At 42.4% G+C, this 19,203-nt stretch overlaps 1 long non-coding RNA gene across 1 annotated transcript; it reads left to right on the top strand.

Moving 5' to 3' along the window:
- Window positions 1-5,159: 5,159 nt before the first annotated feature.
- LOC112228850 lies at window positions 5,160-7,787 on the top strand. Its single transcript, XR_002950093.2, has 3 exons — window positions 5,160-5,288; window positions 6,131-6,182; window positions 6,357-7,787. It is a non-coding gene; the product is annotated as an uncharacterized LOC112228850 (long non-coding RNA).
- The last annotated feature ends 11,416 nt before the right edge of the window (window positions 7,788-19,203 follow it).

The raw sequence follows: 19,203 nt of genomic DNA, 5'->3' as shown, positions 1-19,203 counted from the left end.
TTGGAACATTGCTGCGGGGACTTGCTTCCATTCAGCCACAAGAGCATTAGTGAGGTCGGGCATTAGGCCTGGCTTGCAGTCGGCATTCCAATTCATCCCAAAGGTGGTCGATGGGGTTGAGGTCAGGGCTCTGTGCAGGCCAGTCAAGTTCTTCCACACCGATCTCGACAAACCATTTCTGTATGGACCTCGCTTTGTGCACAGGGGCAGTGTAATGCTGAAACAGGAAAGGGCCTTCCCAAACTGTTGCCACATAGTTGGAAGCACGGAATCGTCTAGAATGTCATTGTGTGCTGTAGCATTAAGATTTCCCTTCACTGGAACTAAAAGGGCATAGCCCGAACCATGAAAAACAGCCTCAGACCATTATTCCTCCTCCACCAAACTTTACAGTTGGCACTATGCATTCGAGCAGGTAGCGTTCTCCTGGCATCCGCCAAACCCATATTTGTCTGTTGGACTGCCAGATGGTGAAGTGTGATTCATCACTCCAGAGAACGCATTTCCACTGCTCCAGAGTCTAATGGCGGCAAGCTTTACACCACTCCAGCCGATGCTTGGCAATCTTAGTCTTGTGTGCGGCTGCTAGGCCTTGGAAACCCATTTCATGAAGCTTCCGACGAACAGTTATTGTGCTGACCTTGCTTCCAGAGGCAGTTTGGAACTCAGTAGTGAATGCCGAGAACAGATGATTTTTACACGCTATGTGTTTCAACACTCAGTGGTCCCGTTCTGTGAGCTTGTGTGGCTTACCATTTCTCGTCTGAGCCATTGTTGCTCCTAGACATTTCCACTTCACAGCCCTTACAGTTGACCGGGACAGCTCAAGCTGGGCAGAAATTTGACCAACTTACTTGTTGGAAAGATGGCATCCTATGACGGTGCCACGTTGAAAGTCACTGAACAGTTCTACTGCCATTTTTTGTCTATGGAGATTGCATGTCTGTGTCCTCGATTTTTATACGCCTGTCAGCAACAGGTGTGGCTGAAATAGCCGAATCCACTCATTAGAAGGGGTGTCTACATACTTTTGCATACAAAGTGTATTCCCAGATAAGAGATGAAAGAGGAGGATCCTGTCAGGCTAGAGGAAACACAGGAACACCCCCATTATGGCTGCCAGTGTCTTGTTAGGTGGTAAAACTGTCTCTGGATCCACCTCCTTCTCTAACCCACCAGCTCATTGAACCTCCAGGGCTGCAAACAGGGTCCAGTCTCCAGTAGCCAAGGAATTCCTATACATCCAGAGACACACCTAGACGCTCATTTAATGTTAAATGTCCCAGTGTTTGAGGCACTGGCTCAGCTCTCACTGACAGGGTTGAAGGAAAGAGAGGATGTCCAAGGTAGTCCATCTGTACTTCCTAATGGGAGTCACCTCCTCCAGAGTTATCATTCTGGTCCTCACAGCAGTGTGCTTACCTGCTAAGTGAGATAAATCATCACTAAAGGGTCAATCTGCAGTTCAAACAACAACAAAGCAACCACCCCACCACAGTTTTAGTTAGCAGCTGAGGAATGGGGTTGGGCATCATGTGGCATTTAGAAGTTATATTGTTAAAGAAAAGAAATTATGCGAGAAATGGCGGTGAAAACGATTTTATATTAGGGTTAAGTGTCTTGCTCAACGACAGATTGTTCACCTTATCTGCTCAGGAATTCGAACTAGCAACCTTTTGGTTACTAGCCCAATGCTCTAACTGCTAGGCCATCTGCCGCCCATTCAGGCTATATCCGCACTAGGTGGTGGGCCGAAGTTGATCGATCCCAGTCGAAAGATGAGCAGATTTTTTTGTATATGACAGTAAAACATTCTTATGATGACTATAACATTTGTTGGCACTGTAAATCCTTGCACACTTAAAAAATATATTTCAACACTGTCTGCTCAGGCAAATCTTCCGAGAGGTCACTTAGCCAATGTATTGAAAGCTAGCCAATGTTACAGTTTAACTAGCCTAGCTAGCTACTGTAAAATGTTGGTTTGCCTTCTCAGGAACCTAGTGTTTCATTAAATCAAATCAAATGTTATTTGTCACATGCGCCGAATAACACAGGTATAGACCTTACCGTGAAATGCTTATTTACAAGCGCTTAACCAACAATGCAGTTCAAGAAAGAGTTAAGAAAATATTTACCAAATAAACTAAAGTAAAAAATAATAAAAAGTAACACAATAAAATAACAATAACGAGGCTATATACAGGGGGTACAGGTACCGAGTCAATGTGTGGGGGTACAGGTTAGTCAAGCTCTCTCTCTGTCAGTAAATTACAATTTTGCATATTTTTTGGGGCATGGTTATATGTCTCATTTCAAGTAACTAGCTGCTGGCCTAAAGGCCCAGTGCAGTCAAAGACATGATTTTCCTTTGTTTTATATACACTCAGTGGTCAGTTTATTAGGTACACCCACCACTCACAAAAATGGTTCACTCCTACAGACAGTGAGTCACGTGGCCGTGGCTTGCTATATAAAGCAGGCAGACAGGCATTCAGTTACTGTTCAATGGGAATGGGCAAAACGAGTGACAGGCTTTGAGCGGGGTATGATCGTCGGTGCCAGGTGCTCCGGTTCCAGTATCTCATGAACGTTCGAGAATGGTACGACAAACAAAAAACATCCAGTCAGCGGCAGTCCTGTGGCCGATAACAGCTCATTGATAAGAGAGGTTGAAGGAGAATGGCAAGAATCGTCAAGCTAACAGGTGGGCCACAAACAGGCAAATAATGGCGCAGTACAACAGTTGTGTGCAGAACCGCACCTCGAAATGCACAACTCATCAGTCCTTGTTGGATGGGCTATTGCAACAGACGACCACACCGGGATCCTACCAGCTAAAATCAAGAAGAAGTGCCTCCAGTGGGCACGTGATCACCAACACAGGAAAATTGAGGAGTAGAAAAACATTGCCTGGTTCAACAAATCCTGTTTCCTGTTGCATTATGCTGATGGTAGAGTATTGCATGGTTTGTAATGCTTGTTACTTTCAACAAATGTACTATCAGCCATACTTTTGTTTGTGTTGATTTGAATAATTAATGCTATAGGTTCAAAATGTATGAAAATGAACCATGCGTTAATATTGCAATGTTGCTCAACCACAATATGTTGCATTACAATATTCATTGGACTAAAATGGATCACATTATAGCTATATTAAATGTAATTTTCTCATCTCACTTTAATTGGATTGTAATAGATGTTTTTTACCATTTCCAATGACTATTCTTGCTTAGCCCTACCAGTCAGATGCGCTCCAGCTGCCCTTGTCATTCATGCGCTCTCCACTTGTCTTGAGAAAATAAACGTCTTAATTTTCTTCACAAGTGGCAAACTCATCATGCTCTATCACATTTCCATGGCTTTTTATTAAGGTATAATTCTAATGATGTCATACAGTGCTTTTAGAAACTATTCACACCTTTTTCCAGATTTTGTTGTGTTACAGCCCAAATTTCAAATGGAATCAATTGAGATTTTGTGTCACTGATCTACACACAATAACCCATGATAACAAAGCGAAAACAGGTTTTTAAACATTTTTGCTAATTTCTTAAAAACAGAACTGAAATATTACATTTACACAAGTATTCAGACCATTTACTCAGTACTTTGTTGAAGCACCTTTGGCAGCGATTACAGCACACCTGTATTTGGGGAGTTTCTCCCATTCTTCTATGCCAATCCACTCAAGCGCTGTCAGGTTGGATGGGGAGCATCGCTTCACAGATGTTCGATCAGGTTCAAGTCCAGGCTTGACGTTGGAGGTGGCTTATGGTAGAGAAACAGGGCATAAAATGAACAACCTCCAAATACCTAGATTTAGGTACTGGTGGGTAAGAAGGTCTATTTCACCAGCCTTGTTGGCAGGTGGTCAATTTGCAGGGCTCTATAGTGCATTACATTTACAAATAAAAATAGTCAAGTCAAGTATGAGCATGTGCGAGTTGCAATTTATTGTAGAAGAATGCTGCAGTAGCGGTTTTCAAAGTATGTCTGCTGTTTTGTTTCATAGCTTCTAATCACACAAAGAAATATGGATCCTATATCCCACATCAAGCAGCTACACTGCCTGGCAGGAGAGCTGTGCGCTCTGAGTCAAGTGCTGATAGATTCATTTTTGCAGGTGCTACGCACAGGCATAAATGTGTTGGTCTTATTTACTCAAAAGTGTACAAAGTGAGGTGCTGTCCTAGTGTTTCTTGGCTATTTACATGGTTTTGTTCACAAGCTCAGCGGTTTTTCAACATTAGCATGAGTCTGCTGCTTCAGCTGATAGCGAAGAGATCCCAAATCTCACACATACACATGACAGCCTTGAGTGGCCTCATTACCACAGTAACCTCCCATCCTTAAAGGGGCAGCTGAGCATTGTCTCATCTGATATTTTGGTTAAAAGATTGGTCACAAAATATTAAATGAAATTGAGAAATATACCATATTATTAATACATTTGTTTTAGAAACATTACAAAGCATGGTCATCCATTTGTTTTTTATGTAATTATGGCAAACAAAATATATTGTCTGGCCAAAAAATCAGTGGCTGGTAGATATTTTCATCTACCTGCCACAGTGGCTGGTGGACCAAAAAGTACATTTTAGTCCTTGTAAAGAAAGTAACATTCCATTTTCTGGCAACAGCTCTGGTGGACATTCCTGCAGTCAGCATGCCAACTGGGGCATTGTGTTTTAGAGTGGCTATTTATTTTCCCCAGCATATCGTGGACTACAGGAAAAGCGGGGCCGAGCTCGCCACCATTCACATTGACGGCGTTGTAATGGAGGGGGTCGAGAGCTTGAAGTTCCTTGGCTTTCCACATCACTAACAAACTATCATGGCGTAAACACACCAAGACAATCGTGAAGAGAGACTGAAAAGAGAGACAAAGATTTGGCATGGGTCCTCAGATCCTCAAAAAGTTCTATAGCTGCACCATCGAGAGCATCCTGGTTGCATCACCGCTTGGTATGGCAATTGCTTGGTATCCAACCGCAAGGCGCCACAGAGAAATTGCATATTTGTCCCCCCCCCCAGTTTTATAATTGCACTGTGATGTACAACACAGCACCGGTGTGGTTTAGGACCATGTGGACGCTTCAGAGCTGGTAGGCAGTTTTCCGGTTTCAGCAGGCAGAATTTAGGACCACATGGACACCATAGAGCAGTGCGGCCAGGCTGTGTGAAGGCAAAGCTTCTGAAAGGCTGGTGTATAGGACCAGCACGGGAGAGATGAACCGAGGCAGCTGCTGTCTGTGTTGTGCTTTTTTCTCTGAGTTGTAAAAGTAAGTAGAGCAGAAACTGGCTAGTCTTTTGTTGACTGATCTAGCTGGCAAGGTAACTGCTGACAGAAAAAAAGTATTTATTCCCAGTGCTGAGCTATTAGTGTAACTGACATGCAACGTTAGCTAATGCTTCATCCCCTCTTGACTGAAGTGAATGAACTAGCTACTAGCAACTAGTTAGCTAGCTAGTAGCTACCACAGCCAGTTCAGCTCTAGCTAGCCTCTAGCTATCTGTCAGGTAGCAGTATCTAACAGCTGTTAAGTGTATGGAAATGCCTTTGTTTTGTCCCATTTCAACATGAGTAAATTTGATGATGTACCATTAGCTAGAGCTAGCCAAAAGTTTGCTAATGTTAGCTAGATCCCTAACTTTAGCTATTATTTTTGCCTCAACCACAATAGACCTGAACCAAACCATGAAACCAAGACTGATATTCTTACGTTTTTTAAGCACAATGTAAGTTTTTATTACTCAGTATAGCCATGTAATGTTATTGATCTGTCAGTTTCCCTAGCTAATTGGTAGCCTAGTGGTTAGAGCATTGGGCCAGTAACTGAATGGTTGCTGGATTGAATCCCCGAGCTGACAAGGTAAAAATCTGTTGTACTGAGCAAGGCAGTTAACCCACTGTTCCCTGGGTGCTGAAAATGTGGATGTTGATTATGGCAGCCCCCCACACCTTGCTGAGGTTGGGTTAAATACAGAAGACACATGTCAGTTGAATGCATTCAGTTGTACAACTGATTAGGTATTCTAGTTTTCACACTGAACTGGTATAAACAGCTCTACAGCCTTCACTGTAATGGTGCAATGTCAGTGAGTGCTCATCATGTCTTAGCAGGATCAGAAGGTGACAGCTGTTCCTGCAGGGAAGACCAGTCTACGGAGCTCAGGTGTATTTTGCAGTATATTTTAACAATCAGTGATCTGGGATCTGGGATTAACAGTCTGGGATCTGGGATTAATGGTCATTTCAATGAATGAATGATTCCATTGATTCTATTCATGGATAACATAATGTATAAATGTACACCAAGGTAATTCTTTGTCATGTCTCATCTGAGCAGGATCAGATGGTGACAGTGGTCTCTTCAGGGTCATGGAGCCAGGGAAGACCAGTCTGTGACAGGGGTCTCGTCAGGGTCAGGCAGCCAGTGAAGCCAGTCTGTGACGGCATAGAGGTGAACTTTTGCTGATACAACACTTTACTCTATGTGCAGCAAACACGGGACCAGCAAGAAGCTTTAAAGATTGAAACTATTTTTAAGCCAGTCTGACAAACCTCTAAAGTTTATTTCCAAACTGCATCAAGGGTTGACAGAGGATTTTCCCAATGACACAAAATATGTACAACAAAAACACAAGGAAGACCTGGGAGACGCTATTGATGATGATGAATGGATGGCTACAGATATGTTAAATGTCCTGTCACGTTCATATCACCTCAGACATAAATTACAGCAGTTTAAGACCATCCATAGAACGTACTATATGCCAGTGAAACTGAATATCATGCACTCAGAAATGGTATTCTTCTGCTGGAGGTGTAAAACACAAAAGGAGACATATTTGCATATGTTATGGTCTTGTGAAGGCTGGCTGAATTTTGGCAGAGTATGTTATTTTATCTCAGCATCTCTACAGATTTTCCATTCTCCCTGTTTTTGTTTGCTTGGAAATGTTGTTACTGGAGACTTATCAGAAGAAACTGTGTAACCAAGCATTTATAGAGACTAAGAAATTGAGTGCCATTAATTGGAAGGTTGGTTATCCTCCCACAATGGATGGAAGAAATGTCAAGTTATGCATCACTCGATTTATTTCAAGATTAAGGGTATAATGTACACATTTCAAAAGGTACGGATGCCTTATACGACAAAAGCAGTCTGTATTGAAAACATGCCCACGTCAGGGGAGATACCTATTTAGGCAATCCCTAGCTGCTGGGCTGCTCAGTCCTGGCCCCGGGGGTCTACCGTACTGCTGGTTGTCACTCCAGCCTTGGCCTAAACCCCATGAAACCAATAACGAATGTTTCACAAAGATCCTAAAGCTGAGTGGGGTGTGTTGGGTTGGGATGCTGCAGGGCCGAGGACAGGACAGGATAGGGGCAGGACAGGGTGACCCAACTATATTGTTTGCAAGTAAAAAGAGCTCTACAGTACTATTAGGCCTATGATATAAATTACTTTAAACAAAAATATAGTTCAGTCTTATCAATCACTTACACATATTTAATAAGGATCTTTTACTTAGCTTGATGACTGCGGCCCTTTTTGCTTACTTTTTGTTGTTCTAAATAGATGACTGGAAGGGTTATATTAGATTGTGTAGAAATGCAGGAAATTAGCTTTAGATGCCCCCAAAAATGGGAGGACCCCCCGCCAAAATAAGTCCATGCCCCCCAGTTCTAAAATCAAAGTTGCGCCCCAGGTAGTGCGTACAGCCCAGTACATCACTGGGGCCAAGCTTCCTACCATCCAGGACCTCTATACCAGGCGGTGTCTACCCCCCAAGCCATAAGACTGCTGAACAGTTAATCAAATGGCTACACAGACTATTTACATTGAGCCCCTTTTTTACGCTGCTGCTACTCGCTGTTTATTAATTATGCATAGTCACTTTACGCCTACCGACATGTACATATTACCTCAATTAACTTCTACCCCCACACATTGACTCGATACCGGTACCCCCTATATATAGCCTCGTTATTATTTATTGTTTTTACTTTATTTTATTTTATTAGCAAATATTTACTTACTTAAAAAAAAAACTGCATTGTTGTTTAAGGACCTGTTGTATTCGCACATAAATCAAATTTGTGTAATGATTCTGCTGTTTAAATCAGCTCCTTGATATGCCACACCTGTCTGGTGGTGTAACGATCGTCGTCCTCCTCGTCTGAGGAAGAGTAGGAAATATCGGACCAAAGCGCAGCGTGGTACGTGTTTCATGATGTGTATTTGCCTGAACACTGAAATACAAAATAACAACGTGCATAAACGAAACAAACGAAACAGTCCCGTGTGGAACAAACACTGACACGGAAAAATAATCACCCACAAAACACAGGTGGGAAAAGGCTACCTAAGTATGATACTCAATCAGAGACAACGAACGACACCTGCCTCTGATTGAGAACCATACCAGGCCAAACACATAACCACAACATAGAAAAAGGAACATAGACTACCCACCCCAACTCACGCCCTGACCATACTAAAACAAAGACATAACAAAAGAACTAAGGGTCAGAAAGTGACAGGTGGATGGATTATCTTGGTAAAATGAGAAATGCTTAATAACAGGGATGTAAACAAATTTGTGCACACAATTTAAGAGAAATAAGCTTTTTGTGCATATGAACATTTCTGGGACCTTTTACTTCAGCTCATGAAACTAACACTTTACATGTTGCGTTTATAGTTTTATCCAGTATATACATATAAAATTCAGATTTTTCAGGGTGCTACGGCACCCCTACCTCCCGCGGCTACTTAGTCCCCCAATAAATTTGTCTGGCTGACACCAGCTCTCAAGTCCTGGAAAAGGACTGGAAAAGCGGTTTTGTTTTGCTCTCACGAAGCACCGTTAATAAGGAGGCTATTCCCTCAGCAAGGTAGGTCCTGTGTTTCTGAACCCAGAAGAGCTGACTGACTGGCTGGATCAATAGATCAGGATTCGTTCCATTCGAAACGGGGCTATCCAACCAGCGTACGGTGCTGTCTTGAAGTCTAACTAGCGTAAAACTTTGGGCATCGTTTGCGCTTAACAAGAATAGGATGGATAAATCATTACACACATTTTAAAATGTTAATACAACCCTTCTACATTTAAACGAGTGACATATTAGACAAATGCAACCTGTAAAACATAATGATCTAATGGCTTGCAAGTATCAACTAATGTCAGCTAGCATAGCTAACTAGCAATTTTCCTCCCAAAACTAGCCCGCTAATAACTTTTGCTTGCTATCAACCCAAAATCGGCTAAATAATCAAATGTATGGTTTAGTTATACATTTACCAATTAGCTAATTATAGGCTGAACATTTCCTTACTCAACTTACCAACATTACAACCAGGAATACGACTTTCCCGAAGCGGAACCTCTGTTTGGACCACCATCCAGGACAATGGATCAGATCCCAGTAGGCTCTGATCCCACAAGGGTGCGTTCTAAGCCCTCTCCTGTACTCCCTGTTCACCCATGACTGCGTGTCTCCAACTCAATCATCAAGTTTGCAGACGATACTACAGTGGTAGGCTTGATTACCAACAACGAAGAGACGGCCTACAGGGAGGTGGTGAGGGCCCTCAGAGTGTGGTGTCAGGAAAATAATCTCACACTCAACGTCAACAAAACAAAAGAGATGATCGTGGACTTCAGGTAACAGCAGAGGAAGCACCCCCCTATCCACATCTACAGGACAGTAGTAGAGAAGGTGGAAAATTAAGTTCCTCGGCGTACACATCACGGACAAACTGAAATGGTCCACCCACAGAGACAGTGTGGTGAAGAAGGAGCAACAGAGCCTCTTCAACCTCAAGAGGCTGAAGAAATTTGACTTGTCACCAAAAACACTCAAACTTTTACAGATGCACAATCGAGAGCATCCTGTCGGGCTGTATCACTGCCTGGTACGGCAACTGCTCCGCCCACAACTGTAAGGCTCTCCAGAGGGTAGTGAGGTCTGCACAACGCATCACCGGGGGCAAACTACCTGCCCTCCAGGACACCTACACCACCCGATGTCACAGTAAGGCCAAGATCATCAAGGACAACAACCATCCGAGCCACTGCCTGTTCACCCCTCTACCATCCAGAAGGTGAGGTCAGTATAGGTGCATCAAAGCTGGGACCGAGAGACTGAAAAACAGCTTCTATCTCAAGGCCATCAGACTATTAAACAGCCATCACTAACATTGAGTGGCTGCTGCCAACGTACAGACTCAATCTCTAGCCACTTTAATAATTGGATGTAATAAACGTATCACTTAAATAATGTCACTTTATATAATGTTTACATACCCTACATTACTCATCTCATATGTATATACTGTACTCTATACCATCTACTGCATCTTGCCTTTGCCGTTCGGCCATCGCACATCCATATATGTACATATTCTTAATCATTCCTTAACACTTGTGTGTAAAAGGTAGTTGTTGTGAAATTGTTAGATTACTTGTTAGATATTACTGCATGGTCGGAACTAGAAGTAGAAGCATTTCGCTACACTCACATTAACGTCTGCTAACCATGTGTATGTGACCAATACAATTTGATTGATTCAGCCTTGCATTCTAGTTACTACTTTACTACCCATGTTTACTTCTGGCAAGTTTCTTCTTCTTTAAAGTTTTATGACAGACAACACCTATTGGTGTATTGCCGCCACCTACTGTACGGGGTCTTCTTTTTTTATATTATTGCGGTCGGCAAAAATGCATGCCGCCACCAGGGTTGGGTAAGTTACTTTCTAAATGTAACCCGTTAGTTATTAGTTACCAAAATTGTAATCAGTAACGTAATCTGATTACCTTGTCACTTTTAGATTACTTTCCCTTTTAAGAGGCATTACACCATGCCCAAACCGTGCGCCATCATGCGCAAATTGATTTTCCCCCCCACACCAAACACGATCACGACATGCAGGTCGAAATATCAAAAACAAACTCTGAACCAATTATACACTGCACAAAAAAATAAAGGGAACACTTAAACAACACAATCTAACTCCAAGTCAATCACACTTCTGTGAAATCAAACTGTCCACTTAGGAAGCAACACTGATTGACAATAAATTTCACATGCTGTTGTGCAAATGGAATAGACAACAGGTGGAAATTATAGGCAATTAGCAAGGCACCCCCAATAAAGGAGTGGTTCTGCAGGTGATAACCACAAACCACTTCTCAGTTCCTATGCTTTCTGGCTGATGTTTTGGTCACTTTTGAATGCTGGCGGTGCTTTCACTCTAGTGGTAGCATGAGACGGAGTCTACAACCCACACAAGTGGCTCAGGTAGTGCAGCTCATCCAGGATGGCACATCAATGCGAGCTGTGGCAAGAAGGTTTGCTGTGTCTGTCAGCGTAGTGTCCAGAGCATGGAGGCGCTACCAGGAGACAGGCCAGTACATCAGGAGACGTGGAGGAGGCCGTAGGAGGGCAACAACCCAGCAGCAGGACCGCTACCTCCGCCTTTGTGCAAGGAGGAGCACTGCCAGAGCCCTGCAAAATGACCTCCAGCAGGCCACAAATGTGCATGTGTCTGCTCAAACGGTCAGAAACAGACTCCATGAGGGTGGTATGAGGGCCCGACGTCAACAGGTGGGGGTTGTGCTTACAGCCCAACACCGTGCAGGACGTTTGGCATTTGCCAGAGAACACCAAGATTGGCAAATTCGCCACTGGCGCCCTGTGCTCTTCACAGATGAAAGCAGGTTCACACTGAGCACATGTGACAGACGTGACAGTCTGGAGACACCGTGGAGAACGTTCTGCTGCCTGCAACATCCTCCAGCATGACTGGTTTGGCGGTGGGTCAGTCATGGTGTTGTGTGGCATTTCTTTGGGGGGCCGCACAGCCCTCCATGTGCTCGCCAGAGGTAGCCTGACTGCCATTAGGTACCGAGATGAGATCCTCAGACCCCTTGTGAGACCATATGCTGGTGCGGTTGGCCCTGGGTTCCTCCTAATGCAAGAAAATGCTAGACCTCATGTGGCTGGAGTGTGTCAGCAGTTCCTGCAAGAGGAAGGCATTGATGCTATGGACTGGCCCGTCCGTTCCCCAGACCTGAATCCAATTGAGCACATCTGGGACATCATGTCTCGCTCCATCCACCAACACCACGTTGCACCACAGACTGTCCAGGAGTTGGCGGATGCTTTAGTCCAGGTCTGGGAGGAGATCCCTCAGGAGACCATCCGCCACCTCAGCAGGAATATGCCCAGGCGTTGTAGGGAGGTCATACAGGCACGTGGAGGCCACACACACTACTGAGCCTCATTTTGACTTTGTTTTAAGGACATTACATCAAAGTTGGATCAGCCTGTAGTGTGGTTTTCCACTTTAATTTTGAGTGTGACTCCAAATCCAGACCTCTATGGGTTGATAAATTTGATTTCCATTGATAATTTTTGTGTGATTTTGTTGTCAAGCACATTCAACTATGTAAAGAAAAAAGTATTTAATAAGAATATTTCATTCATTCAGATCTAGGATGTGTTATTTTAGTGTTCCCTTTATTTTTTTGAGCAGTGTATTAATTTGGGGACAGGTCGAAAAGCATGAAACATTTATGGCAATTTAGCTAGCTAGCTTGCAGTTTCTAGCTAATTTGTCCTGGGATATCAACATTGAGTTGTTATTTTACCTGAAATGCACAAGGTCCTCTACTCCAACAACTAATCCACACATAAAAACGGTCAACCGAATCATGTCTAGTCATCTCTCCTCCTTCCAGGCTTCTTCTTTGGACTTTATATGGCCATTGGCAACTAACTTTCATAATAAGATGTATTACCACAACCGACCTCAGTTCATCTTTCAATCACCCACATGGGTATAACCAATGAGGAGATGGTACGTAGATATATGCTTCTAAAAGCCAATGAGGAGATGGGAGAGGCAGGACTTTGCATCTCATTCTGCGTCACAAATAGAAGCAACTTCTATTTTAGCGCCTGGTAACGCAGACACTCGTTGGCGTGCACGAGCAGTGTGGGTGCAATGATTGAATAACATGTATGTGTACTTTTATTTCGCAATGCTCGCACACGCGTCCGGTTTGGGCAGCGTGTCAGAAGACAAAAATATTTGTTAACAATTGAACAACATCTATTACAGGATAAAGTTTACATAGCTGGTCATATGGATGTTAAATTTTACTTTATGTGTTGGTTGTGTAGGCTTCTTCCAACCCATCGCTTTCTACTACATATAATATGATTAAATTATCTTTACATTAATATATATCATTTATAAATCCAAAAATGGATGGAGCAACTGCAGATTGCCCCTTTAAGTCTCTCAAAAGTGTGCGAGTTTGAGCATGTCCATTAGGCCTATGGATAAAAAAATATATCAGCATGAATTAGATCGCGCAATAAAAGCCCCACTTTTATTCCACAGGCCGGGATCCGCACTATACAGTTGTTGCAAGAGCGCATTTTTCACTGGCTGTCTACTAGTTTCAAAAACAATGATTGATAGGCAGCTTAAACTTCTTGAATTTAACCATTGAGTTCAAATACACATTTCGAGTTCTGAACAGCCATCCACAACAACCCGTAAGGCCCAAATAGCTAAATGAGAGAGCAGCAGTGTGAGTCACACCAATGCGCTATGTAGATATCAATAAGTGATATCCGTATTGCCGTAGAGAATGCTCTCATCCTTACTCCCATCCTTACCTCCAAGCGTTTATTGAAATTGGATAATCTTTGGATGCCGACAGCAGACGCACAATTGGAAGACGTACCTTGGTCTGTAGCCTACAAAAGCCTCTTCCTGCTCTTTTCCGGCGATCCATCAAACACATTTGGTGTGTCATCATAGTGGTCTCTGACTTGGGGTCAGACACTATCACGTGGAACAAACTGACATTTGCGCCTTTTTTCAATGTTGATTTGAATGTCATTAAAAAAAACAGAAGTGTCAAATATGTTTTTTTCACAAACATCCTTTCTGAATTTAAAAGTAATCCTCGAAGTAATCCAGTTTTTCAAAAGTATCTGGAATCGGTTTACAATATTTTTGTTGGTAAGGTAAAGGATTACATTTACCGGTTTTTGTAATCCCTTACATGTAATCAGTTACTCCCCAACCCTGGCCGCCAGCTACTGTTTTGGCTGTATACCAGCCCAAATAATTAAATCCAATGTACTCCTTTATTCAGATTCAACTGCCAACGCCCATCCCTACAGGCTCTGGGACCTGAGAAAGAAGAGCATCTTCAGACAGTATTCTTTGCCATGTTTCGGCAGTGAAGTCCTGGAAACCCCAAATCCTTTGAGCAGCAGATACTATTATGTCCAGTTTCTTAGACTTTTTGTTCCTTTGTGCAGTACAATTAATCACATGCGCAATAAACACCATAACATCCACCTTCTTCACAATCAGCATATTAGTTTCCCTCAACTGTTGAGCAACACTGAATCTCCACAGTCAGCGAAGCATCCACAGCCATATCTTCAGCTCCACTCACTCCAACTATTTCACGTGCCTCTGTGTAGGAGGCCTGCTGTATAGCCCTGACCCTTGCCACTTCATACTCCTTTACCCTAACCGGACACTCTGGGGAATTGGGAACGTGGTTGCCATCACAATTACAACATCGTACACCCTCAAACGTTCCCCAGTACCTGGATATTTTAGCCAACAATCTGGTTGCCCCTGCCGAGGCTGAAACTTGGCCGCAAGTGGATCTTCCAGCAAGATAATAACCCCAAGCACACATCAAAATCCACAAATAATTGTATTTGAACTCAACTCCAGTTGTACAGGGCAGAAGTGGGCCGTGGAGTGGTGGTGCCAGCCAGTGGCACTCCAAGGCTCCTACAGAGTCCATGCTGGATATCAGGGTAGGTTCCAGCAATAACCACACCAGTGAAGCCAAGAATTTCAGAGACAAGAACAAGGACTACTTCAACTCACCTGAGGGTGTAGTCAGCCGGCAGTGGAACCTTTTCCGATAATCATTGTCACACTTTAACACAATCTTGCTGTAGCCCTAATTGTTTCAGAAACTAGCATGTCAACTTTTTGTAGCCTATATTGATTATCTATTGAATTCCATCTCATGCATTATTTTATTGTTACTTATCCATTATCATTCAAATAAAAAAGTATAGCGTAATGAGTCAGAACTGTAGGTTAATCGATTTAATAATGTATGCACAATGAATACATACAAACATAATTCACCATTGCAATATCTCTGCTCTCTCAATTCTCACTCGCTGTTTAAATCTTGAAACAGATACTTTAGCAGCAGTTGCTGGATGTCCAATTTTGGCCATCAAGTGAAGTCTTGGTAGCATCCCAAAAACTACAGATGGATCAGACTCTGTGGCTGTGGGTGCTGGTTCACGTAGGTAAGCAAGAACTTTGGCATATACCCCCTTCTTTGCCTGATTAGTCCCACTGGGATGGAATCTCCTTCTGGAGGACTGGGGTGTCTCTCCATCGGGACTTGACCGACTTTGTGCCTGGTCCATTGGGGCTTGGACTGATGGTTACACTGAGGAAGGGGGGTCTTCTGGAGTCATTGTGCATTTTATCATGTTCCTGAAAAGCAAAACACATGATGCTTGTGTCAAATACTTTTTTTTCTAAAGGCATCTTATAACAGTAGTTTAATCACATGATCTAAATCAGTGTTTGTCAATAAATTCTTAGAGGACTTCAAGGGTCGGATTTAAATAAGTTGTGGTGTGAAACTGCCATTTCAGTTTGCGATATTATAACAAAGATGTTACTTTCTTTGCTTGTGCAACACGATAGCCTTACTGTAAAGTAGTTAGTGGAGAGAAAATCATTTCTGCCTTTACCGAGTTTCTATTTTTATTTTCCGACTAGAATGTTTGCAACTGGATATTCAATATTATTTTACCCCCCCTCCCCCCTCCCCCCTCGACATCATTGCACACTGATAGAAACAGCAGAGTACATACTACAACTTTTGTTTTACCACAACGCTGGATGCCCCTCTCCTCTGTTTGATGAACATAACAATAAGAAATGCACCTGAAGCGACCAGTGATGCTGTTTCACCTTTTGCACATCTCAGCTTTAATGAAATCATAACTCAAAGCCTCCATCTTAGCTTGTCAATCTTATTGTAAAGCAACATAAATGATATATAAATAAATGCACCACAAGGTGGAAGTAGAGGATGAGGACTGAACTGAACTGGCTGTTCAGCTGCTTGGTTATTTGGTCCCCTTGGAATGGATTGAGACATTTGTGTAAACCTTGGGATTTTTGACAAGGAACACTTACTGGTCTTGTAGTTGGAGATGCTTTGGACATATTGTCCTAGCTTTACCATGGTCTAAAAGTGTCCCCCAGGAAGTCCAAGATGGGTGAAGTGTACCCATCGTAGAGTGGAAGCAGCATCAGCCTCTGCACTGTCGGCAGACTACTTGACTTGCCTGCTGTAGATTCATCATGATGCAAAATGTGTCCTTTACATCTGCAGCTGTGGCGAAGGAGAAGAAGAAATATATATAATTATAATATTTTATGTGCACGCACACACACACACACACACACACACACACACACACACACACACACACACACTAGTTGGAGAGGCTGGATCAGCAACCAAATTAACATACATAGGGGGTTGGCTTGGTTAGATTCATCTGACTATTATTTAACAAGTTACAGAAAATGTCCAAGCTTATTGGTCTTTACAGCTGCCCAAATGATGTAGCTGTTGGAGGATGTCACATTTTTTTGAACTACTTTTCCCCACTTTAAACTGAGTTGGAGTGTGTATCTTTATTTGTCTGTTAAACAACCTCTAGGAGGCAGGGCACAGACTGGTTGTCAAAAAAACAGTGTTCATATGTTACTTTATGGCCGCATGTTAACACATCTCAACATCTAGATATGGCTAACCAGGCCATGGTATGGGGTGAACAGTTGCTAGCACAGCTAGTTACATACCTTCATAAGAAGCCTGTTTTGTGCTGTTTTGGTTCCTCTGATGAAATAAAATGCTACATAAAATGGGAGATGCTTTCAGCGCGATCTGCGTCAGAAATAGAAAGGAGTTCAATTTTACATGCTGACCAGACCGGATGCGCAAGCATCGCAAAATAAATTTTGAAATCCATGTTATTCAATTATTGCAGCCGCACTGCTCGCATGTGCCAACAAACGTCTGCATGCCAAGGGCTAAAATAGAAGTCCTTTCTATTTCTGGCGCAGATCGTGTTGAAAGTCCTGCCTCTCCCATCTCCTCATTGGTTTATAGAAGCAGGTACCCACGTGCCATCTCCTCATTGGCTATACCCACGTGGGGGATTGAAAGGCAAACTGTTTTGCTGGGAGTCGTGGTACTATGAAAGTTTAGATGCAATCACCATATGACTTCTACGATGAAAAGCCTGGAAGGAGGAGAGATGAATAGAAATGATTCGGTTGCCTGTTTTATGTGTGAATTAATTTGTCAGAGTAGAGGACCTTGTGCAGTTCAAGTAAAATAACAACTCAATGTTTATATCCCAGGACAAATTAGCTAGCAACAGCAAGCTAGCTAAATAGGACAAATTAGTTAGCAAGTGCAAGCTAACTAGCTAAATTGCCATACATGTTTAATGCTTTTCAACCTGTCCCCAAATTAATGTCATTGGTTCAGAGTTTGTTTTGATATTTAACCTGCGTGTCGTGATCGCGTTTGGTGTAGGGTGACAAAATAAATGTATGCATGATGGCGCACTCGCGCAGCCGGTTTGGGTTCCGTGTTAGCCCTTGGCATCGCAGACATGGCATCGCGGTTTATTTATTTTGCGACGCTCGCGCACACGACGTGTCCGGTCTGGTCAGCTCATGACCGCTGCCGCACTCTGGAGCCCGAGTGGCGGGAATTGGATTTATCATTGTTGGAAGGGAGTAAGATTTATCATTGTTCTTCTACTTTTCCTGGCTGTCCAAGTACCCAGATGTTGTGAGCAGTTTTGAATATGAATTTAGAAACTGAATTTAGAAACTGAATTTGAAAACTATATTTGAAAACTGTATCTGAATGGATCTGAGAAATTATAAAACTTTGGTCAACTTGAAATAATAGTTTGTAAACTTGATACCCAGAAAATGACTGTGATATCTACCATATTGAAACTGAATATATAAATATTGAATTTGAATATTGAATTAAAATATCATTTTTCATCTGAATGCAATATTCATTCAATTCAGTTTCAAATCATTCAAGTTCAATTTAGGAATTTAATGATTACATTTCTGCATTACAAATTCAAAAATATTAAATTCAAATTCAATATCCTAATCCCCAAAGATGTCTGAGTACAAAAATCGGTTAACCACCTAACTGAGGATCTTAATTTACCTTTGCGTAATACCCTAGATGCAGTCGATCCACTAAGAACAAAAAATATTTGTCACAAAACATTTGCTTCCTGGTATACAGAAAATACAGAGCCCTGAAGCAAGCTTCCAGAAAATTGAAAAGGAAATGGCGCGCCACCAAACTGGATGTCTTCCGACTAGCTTGTAAGACTGTACTGTGCAATATCGAAGAGCCCTCACTGCTGTTCGATAGTCCTATGTTTCCAACCTAATTGAGGAGAATAAGAACAATACTAAATTCATTTTTGATACTGTCGCAAAGCTAACTAAAAAGCAGCATTCAACAAAGAGGATAGCTTTCACTTCAGCAGTGATAAATTCATTAACTTCTTCGATGAAAAGATCACGATCATTACGGACTCCACTTTGAATCTGCGTATTTCTCCAAAGCTCAGTTGTCCTGAGTCTGCACAGAACTCCCATGACCTGGATCAATGGAGACACTCAAGTTTTTTAAATCCTGTATCTCTTTACACATTCATGAAAATAGTCATGGCCTCTAAACCGTCAAACCGTCATACTGGACCCTATTCCAACTAAACTACTGAAAGAGATACTTCCTGTGCTTGGCCCTCCTATGTTGAACATAATAACACATCCAACGGATGTGTACCAAACTCACAAAAAGTATCAGTAATAAAGCCTTTCTTGAAAAAGCCAAACCTTGACCTGGAAAATGTAAAACGCTATCGGCCTATTCGAATCTCCCATTGCTCTCAAAATGTTTTGAACAAGCTGTTGTGCAGCAACTCACTGCCTTCCTGAAGACAAATAAAGTATATATGAAATGCTTCAGTCTGGT

Source organism: Oncorhynchus tshawytscha, linkage group LG30 (assembly GCF_018296145.1).
Source record: "Oncorhynchus tshawytscha isolate Ot180627B linkage group LG30, Otsh_v2.0, whole genome shotgun sequence".
NCBI classification, from domain to species: domain Eukaryota; kingdom Metazoa; phylum Chordata; class Actinopteri; order Salmoniformes; family Salmonidae; genus Oncorhynchus; species Oncorhynchus tshawytscha.
This window is presented reverse-complemented; position numbering and strand designations above follow the sequence as displayed.